The 17,017-nt window shown below is 38.8% G+C and overlaps 1 protein-coding gene across 4 annotated transcripts in view; it reads right to left on the bottom strand.

Moving 5' to 3' along the window:
• SULF1 (sulfatase 1) overlaps positions 1-17,017 on the bottom strand; it is a 206,265-nt gene that overhangs the window by 163,471 nt on the left and 25,777 nt on the right. For 3 of the 4 annotated variants that reach the window (XR_009552142.1, XM_060200519.1, XM_060200502.1), the window contains exon 2: positions 3,708-3,801. The gene's annotated coding sequence lies outside the window, so the exon portion shown is untranslated. Of the gene's footprint in view, positions 1-3,707; positions 3,802-12,858; positions 13,167-17,017 lie in introns of those variants that run through there. The other variant, XM_060200504.1, reaches the window with a different exon arrangement.

The following is a 17,017-nucleotide window of genomic DNA, read 5'->3' on the forward strand; positions in this document are numbered from 1 at the left end:
GGCAATAAAAAAAATGCACTGGGCAGCATATTGAAATCCTAAGGTCCACTAAAGAGGGCCTTATTTTATGAACCTGAGTACACACAAAAAGGACTTTTTTTTTTTTTTTTCTGTAGGCTTTACTAGATGGGAAAATTGTGAACATATGAAGCAGGTGACTCCGTTGTGTATCTAATCCAAATGATGGAACTGGAGAAGAAGGGTTAGAGCTCTCTGAAGCTGGCAGCTGGTCAAACTTTGAATTTAGAGTTGAAAGATGGGAAAAGCAGACTGTAGATTGCATCTAACAAGGCCCACAGATTTAAGAAGTAAATACCTTGTGTATTAAGATTGAGCAAGTGATTCTAAATTGATCCAGTATTAGTGTAGGTGGTGGCATTGCCCATTAGGAGGAGAAAAGTGTGTAAACTTATTGACCAAATAATAAACAACATGGCATCAAAAAAAAAAAAGGTCTTTTTATAACACAAAAGAAACTAAGACAGTTCTTATGAGAAACCAGATCTCTAGTGACTTCTGGGAAAGATATAATGTGACCAACACTATTAAAGATTATTCTTTTTTAGCCTTCTTTTACAGTTAATTTTGAAAGTCCTATTAATAAAGGCTAATCTCCTTCTTATAGAAAAATAAGTGCATTGGTCACAAGATAAAAGAAAATACTTGCAAACAGATTAAAGAGTTACTTAAAAAAAAAAATCACAAGTAAGAAGATAGCTCATCTGGGAAGAATATAAACCTGGCTATAGGCAAAGGCCTGTGTTTGAACCCCAAAACATAGGAGGAGCACCATGACACTGGGCAGACATCCAGTAGTGCTTTGGTTTATTATCTATCTAAAATGAAAAAAAAATCCACCCAGGAATGGTGAATTCATATAAGAGTCTGTACCACCAAACAAAACAATAACAAACAGAAAGGGAACAAAGAGAAAGAAAGATCAGAACTCCACTTAGTTCAAAAGAGATACTTATTTCTGTCTGTTTTGGAATATTTCCGTCTCTTGAAAATAGTTTGATTAAGATGGTCTAAATCATCATGTCCTATGGTGAATAACTAACAACCAGTGCAGTGTAGTCACTGGTCATTAACAGTGACCCCCACACCATATACAAAGCTATGAACTATAGGAAAACTGTGAAGACTCGTGATTTTATGTCAAAGAAATAGCCTTAGTCTCTCATATACTTCCAGCCATTTACTTATTTATTTGCTTATTTATTTCTCTTGTTCTTTCTTTTTTCACTTGACATTTGTAGTATGATGATGACTATTTAACTCCTTAGGGATTTTCTCTTAAAAGACAATCCTTAAAAATGCAAGCCCTATATTCAGGCTAGACTTGTTGGCCATGTTACTCTATTTTGCTTGTGAGAGTTTCATTAGCTATTTGGTTATTAGAGGACTTATTCAAAGTTGACCTGAATCAACATAGACTTTTTCTTTATGGGGGCGGGGGTAATGGTTTGTAGTCAACAGTAAAATACAGTAGTTTACACATATGTAACATTTCTCAGTTTTCCACATAATACTCTAACCACCACCACCCCCAGGTACTCCTCTGTCATCTTGTTCCAGGACTTGAACACCCACCTCAGAGTCTTTTACTTTGGTGCAGTACACCAAACCCAGTCCAAGTTCTGCTTTGCAACATAGACTTTAAAAGGAAACCAAGTGAGGGACAATAATTTGGAAGACTTGCAATTTTTTTTTTTTTGCCTCCAGGGTTATTGCCTGCAGTACGAGTCACTGCTCCTGGAGGCTACTCCCCCCCCTTTTGTTGCCCTTGTTGATTAACATTTTTGTGGTTATTATTATTGTTGTAGTATTGATGTCATTGATGTTGGATAGGACAGAGAAATGGAGAGAGGAGGGGATGACAGAGAGTGGGAGAAAAGATACCTGCAGACTTGCTTCAATGCTTGTGAAGCTACTCCCCTGCAAGTGCAGAGCTGGGGGCTCGAACCGGGATCCTTACACCAGTCCTTCCATTGTGCTACCGCCAGACTCCCAAGAATTGCTATTTTAAACTAAGAACAACAGTCTTCATCACATTAGATTTAGTTAGGGGTGCAGGGGGAACAACTTTTAATAGTAACATTTAATATAAGATCCATAAGATCCGTGGGAGTGTAAAGTCTTTATTTATTTACTTATTATTATTTTTTTTTACTAGAGCACTGCTTAGCACTGGTTTATGGTGGTGTGGGGGATTGAACCTGTGACTTTGGAGCCTCAGGAATGAGAGTATTTTTGCATAACCATTATGCTATTTACCCCCAATCTGTAAACTCATATGAACCAAAAACAAACAAACAAACAAACAAACAAAAAAACCCTTAAAATGTTTTTTCAGGGCCTGGGTGGTGATCCAGTCCATTAGAGAACCAATGTTATAATGTACAAGGACCCAGGGTTCAAACCCCGCTTTCCACCTCTATGGAAAAGCTTCACCAATGGCGAAGTAAAAATGCAAGTGTCTCTGTGTCTTTCTTCCTCCATCTCTATCTCCCCCTTCCCTCTCAATTTCTCTCTATTTCAATCTGTATCCAATATATAGGTTTTTTTTTTTTTTTTTTTTTTTTTTTTTGTAATCAAGGCTGTATGGCTGAGTGGGTCCCTGTAACTCCCTAACTCAGCAACACACTTGGCACTGAAATTCACTTGACCATAACAAGAAACTGTGAAGAAAAATTGTAGTGGAAAAAAACATGACATTTTGGGGCTGGGAGGTAGCACAGCGGCTTAAAGCACACATGGTGCCAAGCGCAAGGACCAGCGTAAGGATCCCGAAGCAGGTCTGCAGGTGTCTATTTCTTTCCTCCTCTCTGTCTTCCCCCCCCCCCCGATTTCTCTCTATCCTATCCACAACAATAACAGCAACAGCAACAATAACAACAACAATAAAACAATAAGGACAACAAAAGGAAAAAAAAATGGCCTCAAGAGAGTTGGGCGGTAGCGCAGCTGTTTAAGCTCACGTGGCACAAAGCGCAAGGATCCATGTAAGGATCTCGGTTGGAGCCCCTGGCTCCCCAACTGCAGGGGAGTTGCCTCACAAGTGCTGAAGCAGGTCTGCAGGTGTCTTTCTCTCCCCCTCTCTGTATTCCCCTTCTCTCTCCATTTCTCTGTCCTATCCAACAACAATGACGACATCAATAATAATAATAATGACTACAACAATTAAACAACAAGGGCAACAAAAGGGAATGAATAAATAAATAAATACTTTTTTAAAAAAATGGCCTCAGTAGCAGTGGATTTGTAGTGCAGGCAATGAACCCCAGCAATAATCCTGGAGGCAAAAAAAAAAAAGACATCTGTATAGTTTATAGTCCTGAGACCATGAATGACTGGGTGAAGTAAGGCTGCCATGAATAGTCCCTCTAATTCTCCTGAGCATCCCAAATAGCTCATGACATGTTACTAAATTTATATGATTCCATAGAGTCCCATTTTCTGTTGTTGTTTTTTTTCTATCATTTTTGAAGACTACTTTCACCAAATAGCTGTTACACCTGAAGTACCTTTTAACTCTCTTTGCAAGAAGGATGACATTGTCATGGGAAGGTGCTGAATGAAGTACTCTTCAGTTTTTGCTGGTTATTGTAAATACCCAATCTATGAAGCAAATCTTTTTCAAGTGACACAAAGAACTCAGTTGAATGCTGGTTTAGTAAGCAAAAACCAAATATTTAATCAAGTACCTTGGAAGATTTTCTACAGTTTTTCTGTCCTGAAAAACTGCATGTCATTGAGCAATTTCGCCTTCTTTAGATGATGGTCCAGAGGCAACAATACCTACAGTGGAGAAAAGCAAAAGTGTGTCACTTGTGTTTTATCTACCATTTCTCTCGCCTTTTGGTATTGCCATTTTGCATCTTCAAAGGAGGCTATCATTAGGAACAATATTCTCCTAACCTAATTTTCTTATAATCACTCGCAAATGACATTGAAGCACTGAAGGTATAGTTCAATCTCTTTGTAAATGTTTCAATTTAATTCTACTTAAGGGAAAGACTTCCCATTAGATTCTTTTCATATTATTCACTAACTGGATTTCATAAAAATCAATAAAGGGGGGCCACGTGGTGGCACAGCGGGTTAAGCACACATGGTGCGGAGCGCATGGAACAGACCGGAGTAAGAATCCCAGTTTGAGGGGACCTGGCTCCCCACCTTCAGGGGTGTCACTTCACAAGTGGTGAATCTGGGCCACAGGTGTCTCTCTGTCTCTCTCCCTCTCTATCTCCCCCTCCCTTCTCAGTTGCTTTCTGCCTCTATCAAATAAAAAAATAAATAAAAAGAAAACGTAAGTGACTAAACTCAACTTCATTATTTGAAAGGGGAACACAATTTTAATACATTATTTATTTATTTATTAAATTTTATTTATTTATTATTGGATAGAGACAGAGAGAAATTGAGACGGGGAGGGGAGACAGAGAGGGAGGTAAACAGAGAGACACCTGCAGCCCTGCTTCACCGCTCGTGAAGCTTTCCCCCTGCAGGTGAGGGCCAGGGGCTTGAACCACGGTCCTTGAGCACCACAATATGAGCGAGCGCTTTACCAGGTGCACCACCACCTGGTCCCTACATTAAGTATTTAATAAAATAGTCTTGCTTTCATGAGTTACATATGCACACTGTGTATATAATGTGTATGTAGTGTAACACAAGGGAATATATAAAATGCCTAAAATAATATGTCTTGTAAGGAAACGTAAGGTTTACAATACAGAGTAAGAAAATTGTACAAATTAACAGCTTGAAATTTTGGTTTCACTGAAAAAAAATAGTTCTTTCCCTCGTTAAAAGAAAATTCATTTAGAGCTTTCTTACCTCTTCACTGCTGAATACAATTGCAAGTTGGTACATAAACAGAGAAATCTTAAGGATAATAGAGGTAGATGCATTCTCTTAACACAATAGCTCAGGAATCATGCAGGAAAATGGCCATGATGGTTCCAATTAAATATGAGCAATCCCAGTTTATTGCTTTTTTTCTGGAAACTTGCTTCCTTAAAGCAAGTTTGTTTCACTAGAACCTCGCTGAACTAGCCTAATGATCACAGGACTTTCCCTCCCACACCACCTTATCACTTCTCTTTCCATTCTGAAGGCCGTTCAACTTCTCCACCCATTGCACCAGCCTCTGTAAAGAGGCACACCCAACCCAGTTGACCTTTTGATGACCCTTTGCCCAATTTTGTATGCTGGTCAGCCTGTGAATTGGTGAGTTCTTGGTAAAATGTTACACTCTGTTTCCACGTCTTCCATAAAACAGGCACACCCCAATTTTCAAAAGTGTGTGATATGCCACTTGGATAGACCTCTTCTGCTAGCTGGAAAAAAAAATATCCAAGAGGAGATTTCCTCATATATATGTTTATTTATATGTTTGATAGAGACAGAGGAATTGAAAGGGGAAGGGAGAGAGAAAGAAAGATATTTGCAAAACTGCTTCAGAGCTTTCCCCTACAGGTGGAGATCAGGGGGTTGAACCTGGGGCCTTGCACATGGTAACACCTATGTGCTACCAAGTGCACCACCATCTGGAACTTGAGGAATTTTCTTTTATGACAAGAGTCGAATGGCAGCTTATTTCGCGGCAGACAATTCAGAGCCAGCACACTCAGAACAGGTAAGAGTGTATCACCGAGCACCTTCACCAAGAACTGTTTTCTACAGACTGTATATTCACCATGCCAGGTCCTGCTTTACTAGTGTTAGTGTTATTACAGGGTTTCTTTCTTTCTTTTTTTCTTTCTTCCTTTTTTGTGGTTATGTTTTCATCATTTAATATTTCAATTTGTTCATATACATCTGAATTAGCAGTTTCTTTTTTAAAATTTTTATATTTTCCCTTTTGTTGCCCTTGATTTTTACTGTTGTAGTTATTATTGTTGCTGTTATTGATTTCATCGTTGTTAGGACAGAGAGAAATGGAGAGAGGAGGGGAAGACAGAGAGGGGGAGAGAAGATAAGACACCTGCAGACCTGCTTCACCACCTGTGAATCGACCCCCCCGCCCCCAGCCAAAGGCTTGAACCGGGATTCTTACACCAGTCCTTGCGCTTCATGACACATGCACTTAACCTGCTGCACTAGCTACCGCCCGACTCCCTTCTTACAGGATTTCTATGCTGTCTAGTATAATTTGGTAAGATGATTTGTGGTTCTGAGAATGCTAAAATATATATATATATATATATATATATATATATATATATATATATATATAAATGATAGTCCTGTCTTTATTTTGTGCCATTTAAGATTGTGAAAGGTTTCATATGGGAGCGTGTGTGTGTGTGGGGGGGATCCACAGGTGTGCATAGTCATAAATATTGAGAGAAAGAGAGCTCATATAAATCTCAGTTTCTATTTTAGTAAAATAATAGGATGATATTGGAAGATCTCCAAAAATTTTTCCTGTCCTAAAATTCTATAAAGCATAGTCACATATGCCTATCAATTTGACAGAAGGATCCATATATATAAATGTGGATGTGTGTCAGAACTTCACCTGCTGACAAGAGGTCAGAAAGTTAAGCTTGGTAGTTTTAAGAGTTGTGCTTTAATGTTTATTCTCATTCCTCTCTATTAGTACTTTAGTGTACTTACTGCCTATAAATCCATGCCATAAAGCAAGTAGATAATTGAACTTAACTCTCTTGGCTTTCTCAGTTGCTTCAGAAACTAAGTTGCAGTCCCTAACTCTCAAACTTTATAAACTCATCAGACTTTGCTTCAGAGAAATGTCACTAAGATAATAGTCTTCAGTGGAAAACACTAACACCCTTCACAGTAAAAGCTTAAAAACTAACATATAATTAAATGTCACAAATAGGAGCCGTTTTTCTAAAATATACACATATATGCATTTGTATAGATGCTTACGGAAAATGCTTATTTTTCTTGGGCAGCTGTCCTTTAACTGTCCCTTAAATGTGGCTTGTTACAGAAGTATCTTTTCTCCCTTAATCTTGAAAAGTAATAGCTGTTCCAAACTGCTTTCCCTAAGGAGGAGCGGAAGCATCCAAAATGTCCTCATTAGAAAACTTACAGTGAAATACACAAATCTTGCCATTGTGGATGGTGCTCGCATGTGGGACCATTACTTCATGCATAATAATGACATGAGGCCAGAAAACATGTGAACAGGAAGCCAAACCCAAGCTAGAGCTGGGAACTTCCAACTTTCCATGGCACACATAAATGAAGCAAAATTCAATAGTATTCTGGATTCAGGTGTCTGGGGACTGTACAGCTGTGCCCTGTCCACTCTCTAAGTAGGGGAGCACAGAGGCTCCATCCAGCAGCACCCAACCTGGAGTAAATCATTATGTCAACAAGTCCAAAAAGACTGTGAAGTGCACAGCACTCATATATGAAGCCAAGACTTTTCAATGGCTTGAGTAACTTAAATGTGGAATAGCCATAACCATATTTGGAGCTCAATATATTTTTCAGACTTCAATTGTGCTAGTGGGAATTCTCTCAAATATATTTTGCTCCTACTTTAATAAGCTTTAGCAATGCAGGCTTGTCTAACTCTAAAGTACATTTTAGTGATTATTTTGCAAATCTGAGGTGGCCCTTTGGAGGGTTTTTATTATTATTATTATTTACTATGATGGGAACATTTTAGCAAAAATGGAAACCTTTATTTCTTTATTATTTTAAAAGCCAAAGATAATTTCTGGCAGTTGGGGGAATTTTGAAGTGAATCATCAGAGACCAGATGGAATTCACAATGTAACCAAATTCTGTCTCCCTGATGAGTGATAAAACTATTTATAGAAGTAGAAATATCTCTAGATTTGTTTTAAAATGTATTGATACAGTTTACCCGCCAAAGAAATATTATACGACTTTGGGAAACTATCCATTAAGTCTGGGGCTAAGCCCTTTTTGTAATAAATGGTATTTGTTCTCAAGTGTTCATTTGGGGGTAAGAACTCTGAAATCCAGGAAATCCGATAGAGGTTTTGCCATAAGAGATTAAGTGCTGAGCATAGAAGGGGTAAAGAGGTATAAGGAAAGTAAGGTTATCAAGTAATCAGACCTCAAAGATTTAAAAAAGTCTCGACTTCCTGTCTACAAATCAAATGGCTTTCTATTAATTCTAAATGTTAAAATTCTTCTCATTTTCCATCTTTAAAAATGTTGTCCATGTTCCCAATGCTCCTTTCCAATTACATATCATTTAAATATAGAATACCCTGTCACTTTGAAGAATAAAATGGTTGTATGTTCAGTAGTGGCCAGGCAAGAAATCACCTCCCTTTCTCTTAGAAATAACCCGCTTTACTTTAGTCTCTGAATGGATTTCCTAATTCATGGGAAGTGAAAAAACTCCAGTAGAAATGGACCGCTTCTTGATGATGAGTAAGTATTAATTCTTTATGAATTGCGCTATTTATGCATAAGCGTTCTACTCGCCCCGGATCTTTTTTCTCATCTGCATTCATTTCTGAAGGCTCAGAGGAAGTACAAATTACCCTTTTTGAAGAGTGTACATAGCAGTTGGCAAGACTGCCCTAGACATGGCCTTCCTGTTGAAAAGTTAATGGGAAAACAATCCACTCGGCAGGCAGAGAGACAGAAGATGAGAGCTTAGATGCCACTGAGCACAGAAAGCTTTTCTTGGAGGCATCAAGCATAACAGAAAGCTCACTCTCTGGGATTCTCTTCAAAATGCCTAAGGAAAATATGGTGAATTTTTACTTTTATTTTTAAGAAATCTTTTCAATTGTTACTCAGTATTGAAGTCTAACCTCTTTACTGACATCTTCCAATATTATTCCAAAGGGACTTCATTTCTTTCTTCCCCTCTTTCTCTCTTATTATTCTTAGTTTTTATCAGTGATTGAATAATGGTTAACAAGATTATACATTACAAAGGTATAGTTCTATACCACATCCACCACCAAAGTGTCTCATCCCTCCCCCCAAAGAATAGCTACTATAGTTCTCACAAAGTCTTAGAGACAACAACTGACTGAATTTTCTTTGTAAAGTTCTACTTCCTCTGCCAAATGATACTGCCCTATAGTTGCACAGTTGTCCAAGCTCAGAAGTAATATTATATATATTTTTCCTTTCTTTTCATTCCCTTTATTCAGTCTCCAAGTTGAGAATGTTCTGCCTTCTAAATATTTCTGGAATCTGTGTCCTAATGTCTACTCACACTGCTCAGACCCTTGGCATTTTACACTAGTACAGTAAATAGTCTTCTAACTGTTCTCCTGATTTATGGTGATGTCATCTCCTAAGATTTTTGTCCAGTCTACAGTCTGTACTGGATCTTAGATGATCTACATAAAAATCTAAATCCTAATTCATATCTACTATCCACTTCTCAAATAGAAGCAAAGGACTTCTTGCTATCCATGATTCAGGACTAATTCTGAAAGCTCCTGACCTGGGAGAGTTAAGGAGTCTGTGCTACAGTGCTTGATATCATTAATGTGGGTTTGCTACAAATAAAACGATATAAGATAATTAAATATTTTAGTGATGTAGTTAATTTACACTTCAACAAAAGCTTATTGTGAGCCTATGAAATTATCTTTTTTTGTGCATCATAAACTGATCGATGCATAAGTTTCATTAGAGTTACTGATCCAAACAGTACCTAAGCAGTACCAAAATACAACTGGGCCATTATTAAAGTTCTAGGCTCCTCCTAGACTCAACACTTTAACACCAGTTGAAGTCAGTTATTGTCTGCAGGCCTTCTAACATTCTTGCTCTCTGATGCTGTTCTATATTGAAGCATCAAATTCAAAAAATTTGATCATCAAATTTGCTTACTCCAAATACAGATTTTTCCAGTTCAGGATATTAATCTTATTTGTATCACTTTGTCATCACTGGTGCTTACTATATAGCATGTTAATACTGATCAATAAGAGAATTGGGCAAAAGATATAAAAATAAAGTGGAAAGGCCCTACCACTGATAGAAATACTGCTATTTTACAGATACCATAGTAGGTAATCTATACATATTATTATTATTATTACTTTAGTCCTTTCAACAATCTTTTCCTTGGAATAGGATGCACAGGTCTTATTTAAAATATGCATATGTAAATACACACTATAATTCGCATGTACATATTTATATGTTATATATTTAAATATTATACATGTGGTTTATCTTATATAGTTATGTGCAGTCTAAGGCTGAAATCTTGACGACCTTGATTGCTGGTCATGTAATCAAATAATGAAAATGTTTTTTCAGTTTTGTACCCTTTTTCACTTTTAAAACTGATATGAATTCTAGGGCTTGAAAAAGCAAAATCAAGCTGGTCGGAGGGTTGTGGTTTAGAGGGTGTAATAATCTCTCCTTGGGAGAAGCCACACAGTTACATTCTTTTGGCTTTGATTGGACCGAGATAGAACCTTACAAATACCACTGCACTGATAAGGACCCCAGACCCTTGGCAGGACAGATATAAGTAGTGGAATATGCACACTGGTGCCCAATCTGGACCTTTTGTCACCTTTTTCTTCATTCTCATTGTAAAACTCATGGCTGTGATGCCATTTTCTTGCAATGTTCCAGGTACTCACATGTCTCCAACTTTGCATGCTTGACCCTCATTTCATACATATACTTGATTTTTCCTGGAAAACTTATAAAGATGTATAGACAAGTATTTCACTTTAACTGTACCCCGTGTAAAACCAGAACCCTACTTCCTCTTCTTTGAAGTTTATCTTTCCAACTTAAGTTGTTTTAACTCCTTTTTTTTTTTTTTATCAAGTTGCTCCTGTAGATTCTTTGACAATAGTCTATACCCAGTTAATAGCAGAACCAAGCCTTAAATCCAGATCCCATCACAGCTCCTGCTTTTTCTGCTGTGTAAGAGCATGACTTATATGCTGATATTGAAATTATGTGGCTGATCTTTATTTTTTTAAAGAAAAAGAATTTTAATTTATTTTAACTGAGAGAGATACAGAGGGAAAGATACACAGAGATACACAGAGACCAAAGCACTGCTCAGCTCTCCTTTATGGTGGTGCTGGAGATTAAACCTGGGATCTTTGGTGCCACAGGCATGAAAGACTTTGCATAAACACTATGCTGTCTCCTCAGCCCCTGTGGCTGATCTTTGTAATCAAATTAGCTCAAGTTTAAATTTTAGTCTTGACAGACCATTTAAATTCAGAAGTAAGACTAACTAAAATCTAAACACTCTCCTTTTTCTTTTATTGTTTGTTGTTTATTGCTGCCAGTGTCATTTCTGGGACTTGGTGTCTGCATGACAAATCCACAGTTGCTGGTGACCAATTTTCCCCTTTTCTTTTCTTTTTCATAGAGACAGAGAGAAACAGGGAAGAGAGGGAGAGAGAAGAGACCCCTGCAGTGCTGCGCCACTGCTCCAATCCCCACCATACACACAGAGATGGGTACTGGGAGCTTGAACCCAAGTCCTCAAGCATAGTAACTTTTGCACTCTACCAAATACACAGCCACACCACCCCTTCCAGTCTCATTTTCAATTTTCACTGTACCTTAGAATATCTTGGAAGCCACATTGTGGAAAGGCCATTTAAAGAGAATCTTAAAAGAAGACAAGACTTTACAATTTTTCTCATATATTTGTTGAATAAATAATGAATAATCACTATATTGCATTCAAAAATTTGATGTATAACCTTTCCACTTGACCCACTGGGGATATTATACTATCAAGTAAAATACTGATCACTAGCCAGACACAGCAGATATATAAGGTTGGGTAATTATACTCCTTAAGTATGTACCTATATTTGCATATGCATATTTTACTATACACATCAAATTATATTCTTATATATAAATACAGTGTATATCTTAACCTGAACTCATGTATATATGGGTGTTTACACATATGCACACTAATACATACACATTATATATGGTTTTCACATCTCTTTAACTCGATATAGACAGTTAAGCTCACTGGGTTAATCAGAATATTAACACTAACGTGGGAGGGCTTACTTATCTACATTATTGCACATTTTCATTTCTTATTTTCCTTACCTGCATTATTAAGATAGTAACCTTATATACCATAATGCACCAATTTGTAATCACAGCTTCATAAATTCAGATTGTATCACTAATCAAAATAGAACTTCCTATGTGTGCAGAAATTGTGTCTTTCTCAGAGTGGCTGCAAAGTTTTAAATCTACCATGCATTTAAAGATTTCTCAAAGCATCTTCCTTAATGGAAAGACTGCTAAATCAGCATCCTTTGCAGAAACAGTTTAATAACAGACCTTTGGTTCTTACTAGTGTGTGACTGTCATTGTTCCTTTAATAATTAGACCCTTCGACTACACAGTGAAAACTTTAATAAAAATCCGCCTGTCCACTAAAGTTCCAGCATTTTAAACTTATACAAGCTAGCGTGGAAAGACTGAGGTTTATTTCAGAGTGCAAAAGAGATTTCCAACAATTACATTCACGTGAACTTGTGAGCGCTAGAAGCAGAGAAACTGCAGGTCAAACTTGTTACATTTTTATTTTTGCCTAACAAGCCAGGTGAATAACCGGGGGAGGTGGGGTATAGGGAGAAGAATCACAGGACCCAAGGGAAGTGGCCAGTTTCAGCACCTTGCCTGCATGCTGATTTGTTAAATGAATTATCAACAGGCACTTTCCCCCACTTTTAGTATTAGGGGGAACCAAACAGATGGAGGGCTTTGATCGGAAAGACTTTTCATCCTCTATGAATCTGAATGAGGGAAACGATTTGAATGAATAAACAATATGAAATAGAGACGAGTAGAGAGAAAAAGTTTGCTTCCTTCCTTTGAAAAGAAAAAGTGGAGCCTTATACTTACACAAGTCGCCTTCAAAAAAAAATCTTCTCTAGAGAGAAACCTCTGGGAAGTGGGAGCTTGCAGAGGAGCAGAGATAAGGTGCCAGTGAGACTTCCTTCCTCCTCCCGAAGGCGAGAGCCATTGTTCCTTATCTCCCCTGACCTCTGAGTGCGGGGAGCCAGGAAGGCCTGGCCTCTGACCTTCACTGCCCTCCCAGGTGGCCTCCGCGCCTGAGGTTGGGGTTTCCGATTTGCTGCTAAAGCCGACTGGTCACGGGCCCGGCCCGAAGATTCATTAGGGACTGTCTGCGAAGTGCTTGCAAGATGAAGAGGGTTATATAAGCCCGCGTATTATTATCATCATCACACACCCCCATAGAATCAAGACTGCCAGACAAACAAAAGGCAGTTCCAAGAAGAGGAGGAGCAGAGGCAGAAGCTGCACTGGGGGTGAATTTCGGGACACACTGCTGAACTGGCTGGAACACACACACATACACACACACATAGGCAACTCAATATGTGCATGCAAACCTCTGCAAACAAACAGTGAGCTGCAGCTGGCTGCCCGGCCATGGGGGAAGGCTTCTCCCAGGGAGGGGAGTCAGGGTTTCCAGGCGTGCGGTTCTGCGTCCCGCCCGGAGCACCCTGGCACAGTAGCTGCCTGTGGCAGGATGGAGTGGATGAGGAAGATGTGGTATTTGGAAAGGCGGGCGTTCCAGAGACCAAGTGCTTAGTAAACACTGATGTTTCTTAGACTCAGACCAGGTGCTTCTGCTGTTTCTCTTTATTCCTGGTCTCTTGTTTTCTTAATGATGGTTTGCAGGGAATTCTCTGTGCCAAAGCTGAACCCTCTATTTTAAAAGTCTATCTGTTTCTGCTCTTTTTTTTTTTTTTTTTAACTTTGTGGGAGCAATAAACCCATGGGGAAGGGGGCTTTCTCTCTCTCTCTCTCTCTCTCTCTCTCTCTCTCTCTCTTTTTCTCTTTTTACACTAAAGCTAGGTCCTCTAAGAAGCCTTTGAAATTTCTCTGAAAACTACTGTTTTCTCTTTGCCCACCCTACCCAGCATGCTCTCTTCTCTTCTTTCCATTATTATCCTTCCCAGCACTGCTTCCCAACACTTAAGGAACTTCTCATCCAGGAACTTGAGTGTCTCCATTCTCATTTCCCACTTCACATCCACTCCACCTCTTTAACACATTAGAATATGAATCAGCCTCTAAGGACAGTCTAGCACTTCATTTCCTATCTTTACTCACACCCACTCCTCCCCAGCCTGGAATGCATTCACTCCCAATTTCCTTCCAAGTTCAGTTCAAATCCTATCTCATTTTTCCTCACTAAAGTCTTCTTAAATTTCTCGTTTTGTTTCCTGTAGACTCTGCCCCCCTTCTATTTTGCCTTCAGGGTTATCATTGGGGTCTGTGCGGGAACTACAAATCCACTGCTCCCAGAGGCCATTTTTTCTTTTATTGGATAGAACAGAGATTAAATTGAAAGAGGGAAGGGGAGAAAAAGAGGGAGAGAGAAAGACCTGCAGACCTGCTTTACCACTTTTGAAGCATCTCCCCTGCAGGTGGGGACTGGGGGCTCCAACTGGGATCCTTGTGCGGGTAGACTCTGCCCTTTGTTGTAATTATTGATATATTTTTGACTGTATAGGTTTTAGGACTTTCTGTGATGGAGCAATCTAAAGCAAGCACTTAGGGATTTAAACTGATAGTTACCAGGGTTGGGAAGATAGCATAATGGTTATACAACATTCTTGTGCCTGAGCCTTAGAGGCCCCAGGATCGATCCCTAGCACCACCACAAGTAAAAATTGAGCTCAAGCCAGTCTCTTTCTCTAAAATAATAATAATAATAAGTATGATGACACTTGCAGGATCTTATCTGGGTCATGGATCTAAGAGTGCAAGGAGTTCTCCTTTCCTTACATATGTAAAAAAAAATAAGTCATCTCAGTGATGAAATGAAGTGATGAAGTATTAATGCAATTAGAGTTGTGTACTGGATTAGCAGGGGTTTGTGGTACCTTTTACTTTTTGTATATGTATGGAAATTTTTCATAAACTAAAGAAAAGGAGGCTTTGTAAAGTATGGAGAGAACAGTCTAATCTTTAACTGAATCAGCTTCATTTAAGAGTGTAGTTTATGAGGAAAACGGCACAACTGGCAATTACTGAGTGACTGGTACATTAGAGGATCTATGAAGTAGAGATTACTTAGTAAAACATTGGGGAAAGTCCCCAAAGGTGAGAGTTTTCAGATCTCAAACTCCTGCAATGCATTTTATGGGAGAACTCCTCCACTCTTAAAAGAAAGACTGCAAGCTATCACAACAGCAGTTCAACAAATGAACAGCTCTCTGGTGAATTGTTTTATGATATGGGGGTGAAATAGGGAAACGTGAGCAGTCAGGAACTGAATTTCTTGTGGTTTTGTATTAAAGAGTTCTTAATGACATTTCCCCTGCTATGCCTTGGTGAAACCAACATGCTTTGAATTCCATGTATAGCAGCTGGATTGACCAGGATGTCATTTAAGAGACTTGGGGTGTGTCTTCACAGTACAAACTCTCCGATGCATACAGAGTGTTCAGTGAATTAGAAGCAGTTTTCCCGCCTCCGCTGATTTAGAACAATGAAAACGAATTCCGGTTCTAGGGAGGAATTATTGCCTCAAGGTTTTAAAGTTTTAGTTTTGGGAATGACATGTCTTCTTGCAGTTTTCTAGTTCAAGTATAGGATCTTCTCTAATTTTGTTCTACCCAAGTTAGAACCACAATCTTGTTCATTACTCCTACAATCCTGCTAGGTGTCAGGCATTGAGCTAGAAGCTTTACTTTTTTTTTTTTTTTTTTTTTTGCCTCTAGGGTTATCATAGGGGCTCAGTGCCTGCACTACAAATGCACTGCTCCTGGAGGCTATTTTTTTCCTTTTTGTTGCCCTTGTTGTTTATTGTTGTTAAAAAATTGCCCTTGTTGTTATTGTTGTTTATTGTTGAGAAAAATCAAAAGAGGAGGGGAAGACAGAGAGGGGGAGACAAAGACACCTGCAGACTTGCTTCACTGCTTCTGAGGTGTCCCCTTTGCAGGTGGGGAGCTGGGGGCTCTAACTAGGATCCTTACACCAGTCCTTGCGTTTTGAGACATGTGTGCTTAACCCGCTGTGCTACCGCCCGCCACCCCCCATGCATTCTTAACCTCATAAATAGAATGTCTTTAAATAGAGCCATGTTTATATTCTTTTTGCAGATGGTAAGCAGCTCATCATCCAGCTTAGGAAGTCAGAGAACTGGGATTTGAACCTAAGTCTGTCTAAATCCATAGTCTGTGATTTTTCTACTCTGGCGAAAGTCAGAAGGGACCTTAAATAGAAATTCATCTGCTGGTATTCAGAGTGGTTTCCGCAGTCCTCCAGACTTCTCTTTCAGGAATCTTGGGGGGAGTGTGGTGGTGAGGGGATAGTGGAAATAAGAAAGGAAGAAATGTGAGGAGGAGGTCAGGTCAGTTGGACTAGGGTTCCTCACTGGAGCTTCTCTTAATTTGTTTAGAACAACTTTAGATTTGGTTTGACTCAAGGGTGTTGCTATTGAGAAATATTTAAAAAAATGTTGATGTAGTTTAACATCCTCATTGACAAAATATACATCTTTTTATTTTTTACTTTGACACCAGACTTTTTTTTTTTAACCTATGCAATTCCACCATTCCTGGTGGATTCTTTTTAGGTCCCGAGAATGCAATAGGCCAAGACTTTCAAACACTGCATGAAATTAAACTGTTAACTTCAGATCATTTAGGCTCTACATGAAACCACTTTTTACCCAGGTCCTTTATCTCTTCACTTGGTAAACACCAAGGGAGTAAGAAAGTCTGCAGGAAGGCTGAAGTTCCCAGCTTTTGTCATATTTCCTGACAGGACGTGTGCATAGTACACAAAACACTGGACTCTCAAGCATGAGGTCCTGAGTTCGATCCCTAGCAACACATGCAACCAAGAGTGTTGTCTGGTTCTCCTCTCTTTTCCTCTGTGCCTCTCATAAATAAGTCAATAAAATCGTAGAAAAGAAAATATTTCCTGTCAATATTCTCACTGAGAAATGAAAACACATGAATACCTTTACCTTGGTGAGCTATAGAACACTTGGTAAGCATTTACCATGTGACAAATTAAA

Source organism: Erinaceus europaeus, chromosome 1 (assembly GCF_950295315.1).
Source record: "Erinaceus europaeus chromosome 1, mEriEur2.1, whole genome shotgun sequence".
NCBI classification, from domain to species: domain Eukaryota; kingdom Metazoa; phylum Chordata; class Mammalia; order Eulipotyphla; family Erinaceidae; genus Erinaceus; species Erinaceus europaeus.